This window comes from Sitophilus oryzae, unplaced genomic scaffold, assembly GCF_002938485.1.
Source record: "Sitophilus oryzae breed Bouriz unplaced genomic scaffold, Soryzae_2.0 scaffold_471_pilon_pilon, whole genome shotgun sequence".
NCBI classification, from domain to species: domain Eukaryota; kingdom Metazoa; phylum Arthropoda; class Insecta; order Coleoptera; family Curculionidae; genus Sitophilus; species Sitophilus oryzae.
Genome location: NW_022147053.1, coordinates 643,358 through 657,750, shown reverse-complemented (window position 1 = coordinate 657,750; position 14,393 = coordinate 643,358). Strand labels below are relative to the sequence as shown.

Here is a 14,393-nt window from a genome sequence, read left to right as displayed (position 1 = left end):
AAAAACAGATCTAACCTCCCCCCACCACTTTATTTTGGTAGATAGGGGAAAATAGCTCTAAAAAAATATTCAAAATTTACTAAAGATTATGAAGCTATTACTTATACTACACCTTATCTAGGCAAAATTGTGTAAAAACTCAATTTTCTTATTTTTTATTGCAGTTGCGCCCCCTAGCGATTGTTCTACAAACTTGAATATAATTTCCAGCAATTTCTCATAGCCTCATTAGTTATAAATATTTTTTTCCGCAGGTCCTACGGCTAATACTTTCCGAGATACAGCCGAGAGCTATTCTTAGTGGGACACCCTGTACGTAAGTTATGTTGGATAAATGTAATAATAAATGCAGGAAGTTTCATGAAGTTTGAAAGTAGCAAAATCTCATGTCTTAGTTTGTTATTTATAAATATAGTTCTTTGCAATGCATTACAAATTACAAAGTGTCTCTTATAAAAAATCAAATTTTCTGTTGATAACTCTTAAATTATTAATTTTAAAAATATTATACTTTTTAGCTACAATACTCCGTGTCATATGTGGTGAACAACCCTGTATTTTTTAAAAATGCTCTAAATTAACATATAAACTGATATAAACTGTCATAAACTGATATAAACTGTCGTTCTCCGCGTCGTATGAGAGTCGCCACCCTGTATTGCAAAGTTACTAAAGTGTACCAAATTTGAGTCCAATCGAACGTCAGCAAGTTATTCCAATTCAGCTTGCAAAATTTGACATAAACTAAACAACGCACGACACCCTGTACGTAAGTTATGTTGGATAAATGTAATAATAAATGCAGGAAGTTTCATGAAGTTTGAAAGTAGCAAAATCTCATGTCTCAGTTTGTTATTTATAAATATAGTTCTTTGCAATGCATTACAAATTACAAAGTGTCTCTTATAAAAAATCAAATTTTCTGTTGATAACTCTTAAATTATTAATTTTAAAAATATTATACTTAAACCATTAAATTCTACGTAAAAAAGTGCTTTGGAAATGTTTTCATAAAAATACAGAATTTTGCATGCCAAAAAAGTTACAGCTATTTGTTAAAAATGCACATTTTTGAAAAACACCCCGTAACTGCGAAACGGTAACAGATATCGTGAGCGGTTTTAACATCATGTTTTTGATAAAAATGGAGCTCCTGACATCTATATTAGTTATCTCCTATAGAAAAGGGTGTTTGTCTTTAAAAGTGTCCAGTTTGGCCCACCATGTACACTTTGCTATACCTAAACCCCCTAAACCTTCCGCAGTTTTGATGAAAGAAAAATGAATCTGTCTGTATATCTGTCTACGAAATATTATTAAATTTCTAATTAAATGTATTTATTGTATTTTATATTATTTTTAATATATTTAAAATAATTTTTATCACAAAAAATATCTATGACAATCTTTCAAACATTGAAAAAAAAATTCTACGCCTAATCTGGCCTAATCTCAAACTAGATAAAATTCGGAAAAAGATGAATTAAAAAAATAACTTCTACAGCGCAATCTGTATTCCAGTAGCAGAAACAAAAATTCTATTCATTGGGAAATGAAGAAAATATTTTATAGATGTCAGCAAAATTCATAAAATTTGGAGCAAAATAATTATTGTAATCACTCCCCATATCTAAAAATAAATTTCTATTTTTATTTTATTACACATAAACCCAATACCTATTTTAATTAAATAAAAACAAACAAAATCATTCAAATTAAGTTTCATTGAAATTAATGAAATTAAATCGATTTTATATAATACTAATAAAAATTGGTAATAAAGTTTACCTAGGTGCGATTGATAATTTACATTAAACACGAAAAATTGGTTTTCCAAAAGAAAACAATCTAAATTATTAAATTAAAAATATAAAAAGGTTAAAAATAAATATTTGGCATTGCATTAAAATACCGGCTATAGATAATCACTAGATATGTCAGGATGGCCGAGCGGTCTAAGGCGCCAGACTCAAGGTTCCCCTTGCCTATTCAATAGGTAGCGAGCGTTCTGGTCCTCTCTGAGGGCGTGGGTTCGAATCCCACTTCTGACATTACTTTTTTATTTTTTTTTATTGTTATTATAGAATAAACAATGTAATTTAATTTAAATTTTTGTATTACCATTAAATATTATTTATTTTTTTGTGTCAAATTAGTTCAACTTTAACAACTAGTTTTCATTTTGTCAGTTAAAACGCACGGGTTTTGGTTTAACATACAACGGCTATTATAATTAAACATCAACCTATACAGGGTAAATCGTAATTTAGGTAGCTGTTATGTGAAATATGAAAGAATTGGTATAATTATATCAGTTGCTCTGCATTCCCCAATTAATAGAATACTTAAATGCTCCTATTTATCAAGTCTGGACTTTTTTTATTGGAATATATTAAAGACGTTTATATCTAGTTTTAATTCTGTAATAATTAAAATATGTTTTAAACCTGTATCTTTTTATTGCAGTTGAGTATTTTACTTCATGTTTTTTAATTTTTGTTAATGTTTAATTTTTGTCCAATTATCAACACCAATTTTCATCCAAATATTGATGTTACTTCAGAAATTATTTGGAAAAAATCGAAATAAAAATGAAAGTTCTACACCCTGTATCTCCGAAACTAAGCCATTTTAGGACATACATTTATACGAACTTTTTTAATTATTTTTATCTGCAGTATACACTGCCGAAATTTCCGGAATACAGTTTGGACCACCCTGTATAGGATGTTCTATTACAAAAAATCCAACTTTAATGCGTAACTTTGTGGGGACACCCTGAAGAACTCTATATATTTTTATAAAATGCTTTCAATTAACTTATTATGTATGCTCACAAAATTTCACTTCGATATAAACTATACCGTTCTTCTTGGAGCCACCCTGTATAATAGAACATGCTTGGGATATCCTAAAATCACAAATAAAGAAACGAAATAACCCGGTCTTAACGAGAATTGCAACAATTGAAGAATGGGAAAGAATTCTACAGGCCTACCTAGATAATATTGATAGGTAGCATGCCAAAATACACTATTAATTTCAATATTTTTCTTTGTTTTTACACTTTGAATCCACTGAAATTTTGCCGAACACCCTGTATTTCGCTAAACACCGAGACCTAAACAAATCCTGTTCGCCCTATGAGCCACGTAGTGTAATTGAATGCCGCTAAGCGGCAGCACTTGGCTATATTTTGCGCGGGCCTATAATATTACCCCCGGTTGCCATAGTAACCGCATCCTCTTTTGTTCTCGACGGGGTTGCGTTTAGTTCGGGGGTTGGCAATGAAAATAAAATGGGACCCACCATAGGCGACTCGTCAGGGGATAAAATAGTGTATTTTTTAAATTAAATCTGCACTGAAAATATTGTAGAAAACAAAAATAAATTAATTGTAAATATACCGGGTGCGTCTCAAAAGTGGCTCACCCCTATAACTTTTTTATTTTTTTATATAAAACAACGAGATTTGGTATGTTAGTATATGACATAAATTAGGATTGATTGACGTATTCAATTGTGTCTAGTCACTTCCGGTTTCACCGGAAATGACTACAATTTTTGATTTTTAAATGTCACCCTCGGTATTTTTTTACTTTATTTGATAGAAAATGCCACTTTGAACAGAATGACATATCATATGTCAACATTTGACATAACGATAATTTGACTAGAAATATCAAGTGTGTGATATCAAATTATTCGTAAAAAAATGGTTTTTCCAAATATGCTAATGGCCTACCCTCGTTCCATTTGAAAAAATTGAGATATGATTAAAAATACGATTTGCGCATCTTTTAACCGGGTAGGACAAGACGCTAAAAACATTAGACGATCAAATCTGTTTTTCCAAGGCTCCTTGATTGAAAATTAGTATTTTTAATACAGCCATGGCACTCTAGATTGAAATTTAAAATACAATTTGTTTTTAAGCGAATATGTCAAAAATTGACATATGATATGTCATTCGATTCAGAGTGTCATTTTCTATCGAATAAAGTAAATAAATGCCGAGGGTGCCATTTAAAAATCAAAAGTTGTAGTCATTTCCGGTGAAACAGTAAATGAGCGAAAACAATTGAATACGTCATTCAATCTTAATTTATGTCATATACTAACATACCAAATCTCGTTATTTTATCTGAAAAAATAAAAAAGTTATAGGGGTGAGCCACTTTTGAGACGCACCCAGTATAAACAGTTATTATTTACATCAACAAAACTCACCTTCTTAACAGCACTTAAGGGACATAAAGGGCCATTACTACCACTTTCCCATTCAAAATACAATGAGTTTTTTACGGCTATTAAGCTATCTTGTACACATCGCACTAAAAGAGGTTCTAAAAAAGAACAATGTTCGACTGCAAGGTCTGCTAGTAAAAAGTTTTAAGCTTAATGTATCACAACATTTAAACCAAAAAACTAATTTTTTAAATTTTTTTGTCTCTTATTAAAAAAATCCTATACACAAAGTTTTAATTGGGACGTTTTGACTGATCAGACAAGACTGACAGGTAAAACGATATGTGTAGCGGGACTACAATCCATTAACAATTTTAGTATAGTGAAAAAAAATACAAAAAAATATACAACATTTTTAAAATACTTAGAAATTTAGTCTCTTCTATTTTTAATCACCAAAAAAAACCCTAAACCCTACGCCCCTGCCGTTCTAACCCTTAATGTCACTAAAGCGGTCCACATCTGTCGATTTTTCATCTCTAGTTGTGTGGTGGCTGTGTAGTTTACATCAAATATTCACAGTGAATCGAAAAGAACACAACATAAACAAATAAAAACCACACAATTCAAGCCTAAAACAACCCAAAAAACTAAAAATCAACTCCTTAGTGTACAGTGACAGACGACATGAAAAAAAATCAAGAAACGCATTTTTGGTTATAATTCAGTTATTTTTATTAAAAAAACATGGATCTAAGTGAAGTGACATCGGGACTAGTGAATTTTTCGTGCAATACGTGAAAAAAGGACATTTTTAAAGAAAAATGAAGATCAGCTGATGAATGAAGTGTGTAAAAAACTATTTTATTGATAAAACTACCGCAGTTCTAACGTGAGTGTTCTTTATTGGACTACTTCGTGTCGTCCGGGGTATACCTACGTGTAAGTCTCCTACAGCATTATAAATAATTAATTAAATAAATAAATAATGAAGTCCTACGAGTGCGATTCGTCTTCGGAGAGCGAAGACACATCCCACGCCATCTGTCGGTCGGTAGGGCAACCGCCGCAGTGGCTCAAGGTGGCGCTGTCGGATCCACGTGGGGCTGGCAGGGGATTCCTGTAAGTAGGGTAGAGAGAAGTTCTATTGATTCGTTGTTTTGTTTTGTTTTATTTTTTTTTGTTTTTTTGTGTTGTAGTTGGGCACGCCCTTTAAACTGAATCGATATGCGTTGGATAAAGGACAAAGGTTGGAGATTTTAGAATAGTTTTGAAGTTCTATGTAAATTTAGTCATTAGTAATAAAATAAGAAATATTAAAAATTAATAATTTTGATTAAAGCAAATAATAAAAAGAAATCGAAAGAAGAAGTATTAATTTTTATGCTTCCTTACTTCGAAAGGAAAGACAGTAAATAATAAAAAGTTCTATTTGATGCGGACTTTATTTGTGATACTGTATACAGGGTGTTTCAAAAAACATGTGCCATCTCTCGTTTTCCTCATGCAAAAATAAAATTTATTTTTCATATCAACATAGGTCCGATTCTGCTTTGTTTTTAAGCTACAGGCTACAGGGTGTTAAAATATTAATAATCTTTCGATTTATTATAATTTTCTTCCAAGTACTTTTTTATTATTCATGTCACTAGACTCGAATGAAAATTTGAGATTTAATGCTAAAAAATGGAGATAAATTCATCAGGGACGTGCATATGGGTTATCACTGGAATATTTTTTTTTAAAAAAGCATCTACGCCACTGACATTTTTTTTCTCTTGTTAGCGAAATAGTGTAAGCAGTTTAATGCCGATTAAAAGTTTTCTTTTGATATATTGTCGATTTCGGCCTTCTTGATGAGATAAACGCAATTTTGTTAATTTGCCTTGATCCAAGTCTAATAACAACCTTTAAAAAATTTTAATATCATTAACTTGCGAAAGTTTTAAATAAGTACTCATTGATTTCTCATTAAAAAATATGAAAAAAAGTTCCTATAAACATGGGTATGGAAACGCCTAGTTTAGTTACAGGATGTTAAAATTTTTTAAAATTTAGGTTTTTTGTAATTATCTTAAATACCATTATTTTTTTATTTGAAATTGCTGTAGGTAGGACTAATGGTAATAATAACTAATAGTAATAATATTTAATAATAAATATAGTCAAATATATAATTTATTCATTTTATTTTTATTTTAAAGTAAGTATTATTAAGTATAATTATTGTGATTAATAAAATTGCGTTTATCTCACCAAGGAAGCCGAATTCGACAAAATATCAAGAGATAACTTTTAACTGGCATTAAAGGGCCTACACAATTTTGATATCAAAAGAAAAAAGTCAGTGGCGCACATTTTTTTTTGAAAAATATTCCAGTGATAACCCATATGCACGTACCTGATGAATTAATCGACACTACTATGCTACATATTTTAATACTAAAATCTGTAGCACTTATAGTAACTTTTAACTTCAAAATTTCATTCGAATGACTAAAAGTACTTGGTATAAAAATAAAAAAAACCAAACTAACTCTCTTTTTTTGTTACCAGGGCAGTTCAGCTAGTCATTCGGGTCCCAGCTCATCCACAGCACCCTTGGACCACCATCAAGGGTTCCCGTCATTCGCCGGTGTCAATTCGCAGGAAGAGCCGCAAGTGCCTGGCAGGAGAACTCCTCTTGGTGCTGTTGGTTTGGGAGGATTCTATTTCCAGGGATGCCAACAGAACATGACCACAGCTCATGGACCCCCTTCGGACGAGAACAACCCTGATCCGGGCTGTTCAGGACAGAATAGCAATCGGTAAATATAAATAGTGTGTTACTTACTTACTGCCATTACTCGCTGACGTGTATTTGACATGTATCAGATGATGATTACGCAGGGCGTTTACTTTCATGAGCTTTTGTGTGACTGAAAAGCCCGATACATTCATTATTTTGCCTTTTTACTTTTTGGTTGTCGTTGTTAACTGAGTTTACAATAATTCTTCTCCATTGCGTTCTATTGTGCGCTGCTTTTTCTCACTGATTCTGTATGCATAGCCTCTTTAAGTTTTCGTGAAAAATATCCCTGTACCTTTTAAGTTAATAGTGCTTCCTCTTACCCTCTAAAAGTTCACCGTAAGGAAGAGTTTTTGGTAGGCGGTTTTCTTGCATCCTGCAGAAGTGACCAGCCCATCTTTAGTAATCATGACTTCAGCGCTCTCGCAGCTGGCTTTTTCAAGAACCGATACATTTGAGACATGGTGGTACAATTTGGTGGTACAATTTGATTCCTAGCAGTTGTCTAAGATGTCTCTGTTGCCAATTATTTAATGCGTTCATATGGTACGGCGCCCAGGTTTCGCTTCCATATAACATGGTGGGGATTATTGTTGCTCGGTACACGGCAAGTTTCGTTTTTGTGCTCAAGTCATGATTGTAGAAAACCCTGTCTTTTAATTTCCAGAATGTCCTTATTATTATACTGTACTTAGCATTTCAGGAGATATATAGGTTGATTCTCACCATACCTTTCATATCAGCTCCTTTCCCTTTTCCTTTCGTTTACATAAAATATATCGCCGTAAATGAATAGGACAATGCGCACTATCTGTTCCGTTTCCCTTCCGTTCCATATCCTTTCCTTCCATACATTTTTTTGGCGGACGCACTGAAGCATATCGGAAACAGCGTTGTCAAGTTCTTACATTTGTACCAGCTCTGTTAAAATGTTGTTGATATTTATTTATTCTGTCACCTCTTAATTAAATCTATTACCTTTTTCAGAATATGTAAATTTTTAAAATAAAATTTTTGTAATGATATAAATTGTACAATAAAGTATAGAACTGATACGGAACGGATATGGAATGGATATAAAATGGAAACGGAAGGTATAGTGAGAATCAACCTTATCTCTTCTTATCGTCAGAAGCAAAAAAACACAAAGAACAAAAAAACCTATGTAATATACAAGGTGTTTCAAAAAACATGTGCCATCTCTCGTGGAGAATCGGATCTCTCCGATTCTGCTTTATTTGATTAAAGGGTGTTAAAGTCTTAATAATCTTTCGAATTATTATAGTTTTCTTCTAAGTCCTTTTAGTGATTCTAATAAAATTTTGAGGGTAAAAGTCACTATAAGTGCTACATATTTTAATGCTAAAAAAGTGTCGAAAAATTCAGTGTGTCGGGTTATTACTGGAATATTTTTCAAATAAAAAACATATGCGCCACTAATTTTTTTTCTTTTGATATCAAAATTGTCTAGGCCGTTTAATGCCAATTAAATGTTATCTCTTGATATTTCGCCGAATTCGACCTCCTTGATGAGATAAACGCAATTTTTATTAATCGCAATTAATAAAATAATAATAAAATTAATAAATTAAATATTTTACCTAATTTATTATTAAATAGTATTACTATCAGTTATTATTACTATTAGTCCAACCTACAGCAATTTCAAATAAAAACTTATAGTTTTTAAGATAATTATATAAAACCTAATTTTAAAATGTTTTAACATCCTGTAACTCTAAAACTATGCATCTCCATACTCATGTTTATAGGAACTTTTTTTCATATATTTTGATGAGAAGTGGCGTACATGATTTTTTTAGAAAAATATTCCAGTGATAACCCATATGCACGTCTTTGGTGAATATGTCGACACTTTTGTAGCTTTAAATATGTCGCATTTATAGTAACTTTACCCTTTAAAATTTCATTAGAAACGCTAAAAGTACTTGGAAGAAAATTATAATACATCGAAAAAATATTAAGATACCCTAGAACACCCTGTATCTACGAAACAAAGCAGAATCGGATCTATGTCGATAGGGAAAGAAGAAGGATGCATGATTTGAACGATGCTCTTGATGAATTAAGGGCTGTCATACCTTACGCGCATTCCCCTTCAGTTAGGAAACTGTCCAAAATTGCTACGTTGTTGCTGGCTAAGAACTACATCTTGATGCAGGCCAACGCTTTGGAAGAAATGAAGAGGCTGATAGCGTATTTGCAAGGTAAGTTGTTCGTTTCTTGAAATTACCTCTTTTTTTTCAACTGCGACCTGTGAGGCCTATTGTGTTTGTCCCCTTTCTATATCTGCACCCATTCTCCTATCCCTGTGCCCTGCACTAACTTATGCAAGTCCTTGATAGGATGGGAGCATAGTTCCTCCGGTTCTAGCCTAGCTTTCCCAAATCAAAAGTGTCGCTTGCGATCAAGAGCCTCGCAGTGACATATCATGTGCTCCGCTGTTTCAGGATCTTTATCGTAGAGTCTGCAGCGAAGACTTCCTTGATACAGGTTGAGCTTCTTCAGGCTTGACAGCCATGTGTCCTGTCAAGATGCCTGTTGTAATCCGCATTTTATTCCTGCTAAGCATTAGCAGTTCTTTTGCGGTTTTAGAGCTTGGTCCTTGGATAAAAGCCTTGCTGTGCCTGTGCCCCTGTCTCTGTTTCTCCAGTGGACATTCTGCTTTTTCTTTATCCAGAGTTTTAGTGCACTACGGGCCATACATTTTGGTATTCCCAGTTCTGGCTCTGGACCAAGATAGGATGCCGATGATCCTTGCCTAGCTAGCTCATCGGGTTTTTGTTGCCTTGGATGCCGCTGCGGCCCGGCACCCAGAATAATTTAATTCTATTCCTTCGAGCCAGAGCTCCCAGTGAAATTACTTCTTGGTTTTACCCACTATTGTTCACCACATACAAAACCGAGTATTGTAGCGAAACGATTAAAGTTTTAGAAATTGTAAGTTTTGGATTCGTTGAAGGACTATTATTAGAGCTACAATTTAAAAATATTTGTTACAGAGTGTCGCAAATAAATAAAAAATATCAAAGTTGTATTTTTTAAATGGAACACCCTGTATATTATTACATTTTAGATCCTACGGAGGGCCTAAACAAAGGCAAATATGATTAAGGTTTATCACACTTAAAGCTTACCGTTTTTGAAATATTTACGTTTGTTAAAATACAGTAACAATTTTAATGCTTGATTTTCTCTGTTTCATAAAACCAAATATTGTTCTGAAGTAGTTTTTCTATTTACTAAATTTTGTGTCGCAATAATAAAAATTATACTACCTTATACAGGGTGTCTAAAAAATTATTTTTAATAATTACTAGCTTTAAGGTTGATTCTCACTATACCTTCCGTTTCCATTCCATATCCGTTCCGTATTTTTTATTGTATTGACGCTATACGTAAGTTTCCGTTCCGTATCAGTTCCATACTTTTTATTTTACAATTTATATCATTACGGAAGAGTTATTTTAAGAATTTGTATCTTATATATAAAAATAAATATCAGCAAAATTTTAACAGAGCTGTTACAAATATAAGAACTTAACAACGCTGTTTCCGATACGCTTCAGTCCGTCTGCCAAAAAAATGTATGGAAGGAACGGATATGGAACGGAAGGGAAACGGAACGGATAGTGTGCATTGTCCTATTCATTTACATGATATAATATTTTATGTAAACGGAAGGGAGCTGATATGGAAGGTATAGTGAGAATCAACCTTTAAACGGCAGTAACTTGTTTATTTTAAATAGAACATCCTGTATATTTTACTAGAATCAGATGCATAATTTAATTGTCTATCAAATTGTGTTTTTTTGAATTTTGTTTGTTTCTTTGAAATTGTATTTGTTTCAATTTTTACCTATCTCTTCAACTTTTCATAGAAAATGCATTTTCTTATAATTTGGACCTTATTTATCATTACACCCTTGGAATATTGACATTTTAGATTATTTTTCAAGTTGCAACAAATTTTTAAAGAGTACCAGATACTAATATTGTTGATATAGTTCGCTTATTTCATTAAAAAATAATAAAACTGTGAAAATATTTGTTGAGTAAATTGTAGTTGATTAATAATAATTGCTCCACATACTAAAAAACTGAATTTTGTATGTGTATTATACAGTGTGGTAAAAAGTAACACCTTATGAATTTTAAATAATTTTTTGACGAATGCTTGTTATCTGTTGTTTTTACACCCTGTATTACTACTGGTTGTGCATTTACTTTCTTATTTGAATAAACTAGAAATAAACAAAACAAAATTCCTCCAAATAAAAAAAGTACATTTACAAGGCGACATATGTACGTACGGAGTTTCGCAAAGTTTGCCCCATCTTGCGAACATAGTAAAACTTATTCCGTTAATTATACCGAGACTCGAAACTTTCGTGGAAGTTTCAACTTTCAACGGCATGAATAAGTAATTATTTTGCAATTTTCCTTTTTTACTATTGCCGTTCTATATTCGTGCTCTGGAAATTGGTTTTAACGGATACAATTTATGAAAATTTTATATTAATTTCAAATTTAGCATAAGTAATTTAAAAATAAATGAAGTAACACATTAATAAAAATTGTATTAATCAATAATAAATATGTAAAGTGTATAAATAACTAGGTAACTAACTAAATATATTGACTAGGATTCGAACCTGCCTTACTACGTCTCCAACGTCATAGCAGCGTAAAGTCCTAACGCTTTAACCACGCGGCCACCGAGGACTTGAAATATTCTATGTAAAATTCTTTCTTAAAAGATAATGTTTAGTGAAGGTACTTCTTTATTTATAAACATTTATTTAATTCTGTTTTTAGTATTTGTTCTTATAGCGGCAACATAGATACATTATCTGTAAAAATTTCAACTGTCTAGCTATAACGGTTCATAAGATAGACCTTTGTGACGAAGTCTTAGTAATATGGTTCCCGTTCTTACCCTTTGGGTACGGAACCCTAAAAAATGGCGTCGAAGAATCGTCACAGAAATTTATCATCAATTGTCATTTCCCAGCCGTCTTTTTCTCGATGATACGTAATAAGATCAATATTAACTAGATTTAAAGAATATATGGCTCAGATAAGAGAATATACCGGGTGCGTCTCAAAAGTGGTTCACCCCCCTATAACTTTTTATTTTTTCAGATAAAAAAACGAGATTTGGTATGTTAGTATATGACTAGTATATTATATAAATTAGGATTGATTGGACGTATTCACTTGTTTTTGGTCACTGCCTGTTTCACCGGAAATCACTACAACTTTTAATTTTCAAACTCGGTATATTTTTAGTTTATAATAGGAAATGACACTCTGAATAAAATGACATATCATATGCCAACTTTTGATATTTTTGCTTCAATCTAGAGTGCCATGACTGTGTTAAAAACACTAATTTTTAATCAAGGAGTCTTGGAAAAATAGATTTGATCGTCTAATGTGTTTCGTATCTTGTCCTGACCGGTTAAAAGATGCCCAAATCGTATTTTTAGTCATATCTAAATTTTTCAAATCGAACAAGGGTGTCTCGTTAGCACATTGGGAAAAAGTATTTTTTTTACGAATAATTTGGTGCCATACACTTGGTATTTCGAGTCAAATTGTCATTATGAACCGCGTGTTACAATTATTTGAAATAAATCATATGCAAAAATGTCAAAAGACATATGATATGTGATTCTATTCGGAGTGTTATTTTCTATCAAATAAAGTAAAAAATACCGAGAGTGTTATTTAAAAATCGAAAGTTGTAGCCACTTCCGGTAAAACAGGGAGTAACCAAAAACGAAATTTAATACGTCAATCAATCCTAATTTAAGTCATATAATAACATATCTAATCTCGTTTTTTTATTTGAGAAAATAAAAAAGTTATAGGTTTGAGCCGCTTTTGAGACGCACCCGGTATAAACGCTCAATTTGTAGATATTAGTTTAGTTCTAATCATGTGATGATGCTGCTGACTTGGTTAGCAAAACGCGCGTACAGTGCAATTGTGGTGAATTAGTGTTTTATTTTGCAGTTTATTAAGATAAGATAAACTAAAAAGTATGTTTATTTAATTACAGGAACTGCAGGTGCAGCAACCGGTGCAGCTATTGTGGCTCCACCTGGATTTGACCTTCAAGGCTTCCCTGCAGCAGCCAAGTTTCTTCAGCAACAACAGGCCCTGCAAGCTGAAAACAACAGACATAATGAAGGTGGAAATAGAGGATCTGGGCCTGCAATATAAAGTAAAATTAAATAAAAACAGAAAAAAATCGTTATTATCATAATTTCCGATCATATGAGAGACGTTTACTTTTATTTTATATGTTTTTTAAGCAAGAAGAAACATCTTTATTCAGAAAAAAAAATCCTAAATTATCTAATTATTAAGTCTTTACTTATGAAACACCATGTATTTATAAAACTAAAATTTTGACAATTTTGCTCAATTTATACATCTATAATAGTTATTTATATTTAAAAAATTACCTAAACTTGTTAATTTAGCTTATTTTAAGAATAATTGTATATTTTATGTGTATTTTTTAATCACATAAACAATCGCTGGCGGTATTTTTAGTATATACAAAAAAATACCATCATCCGGCGGTATGATATTTATACATCTGTAAATGCAGATAAAAAAATTAAAATAATTTGTCGTTGACGGCGGTATGAACTTCACCTGGTATCAGGTTAAGTTCATACCGCCGCAATTTAAACATCAAATACCGCCCTAAAAAAGCAAAAGAGAAACCAAGCTAAGCTAGACCCATAACTAGACATTAACCTTTTCCATTCTGACGTTGTTATTTCGATATAACAAAACCATTATTTTTGCATTTCGATTGGGTGATAAAAAAGTTTAGTGACTGTTGCTTTCTTAAAATGATCATTTTTGTATGCAATAAAATGTAGTTTTATTTTGATAACGGTATCTAATTGCGGAACTTACTTTGGGAAAAAACAATAATACCTAAAATTTGGTAAAATATGGGCGGTATTTCTGTTTTTTTAACTATACCGCCAAACGAACAATAAGTATACCGGCGGTATAATTTTTTTCCAACAGAAATACCGCCCCTCTTTTACCAAATTTTATGTATTATTGTTTTTTTACCAAAGTAAGTTCCGTACATAAAATTTGGAAAAATACGGGCGGTATTTCTGTTTTTTATTATTATACCGCCGGTATACTTATTGATCGGTTGGCGGTAGAATTTAAAAAAAACAGAAATACCGCTCGTATTTTACAAAATTTTCTAAACTTGCTTTCTCCCAAAGTAAGTTCCGCAATTAGATACCGTTATCAAAATAAAACTACATTTAATTGCATACAAAAATGAACATTTTAAGAAAGTAACAATCACTAATAATGGTTTTGTTAGCATATCGAAATGACTTCGT

General features: G+C 31.9%; 1 non-coding gene and 1 pseudogene across 1 annotated transcript; both read left to right on the top strand.

Annotated features, from left to right (window-relative positions):
- Nucleotides 1-1,936: 1,936 nt before the first annotated feature.
- On the top strand, nt 1,937-2,051 carry Trnal-caa. Its single transcript has 2 exons — nt 1,937-1,974; nt 2,007-2,051. It is a non-coding gene; the product is annotated as a tRNA-Leu (tRNA).
- Nucleotides 2,052-4,713: 2,662 nt separating this feature from the next.
- Nucleotides 4,714-14,002, top strand: LOC115886197 (annotated as a pseudogene).
- Nucleotides 14,003-14,393: the final 391 nt, after the last annotated feature.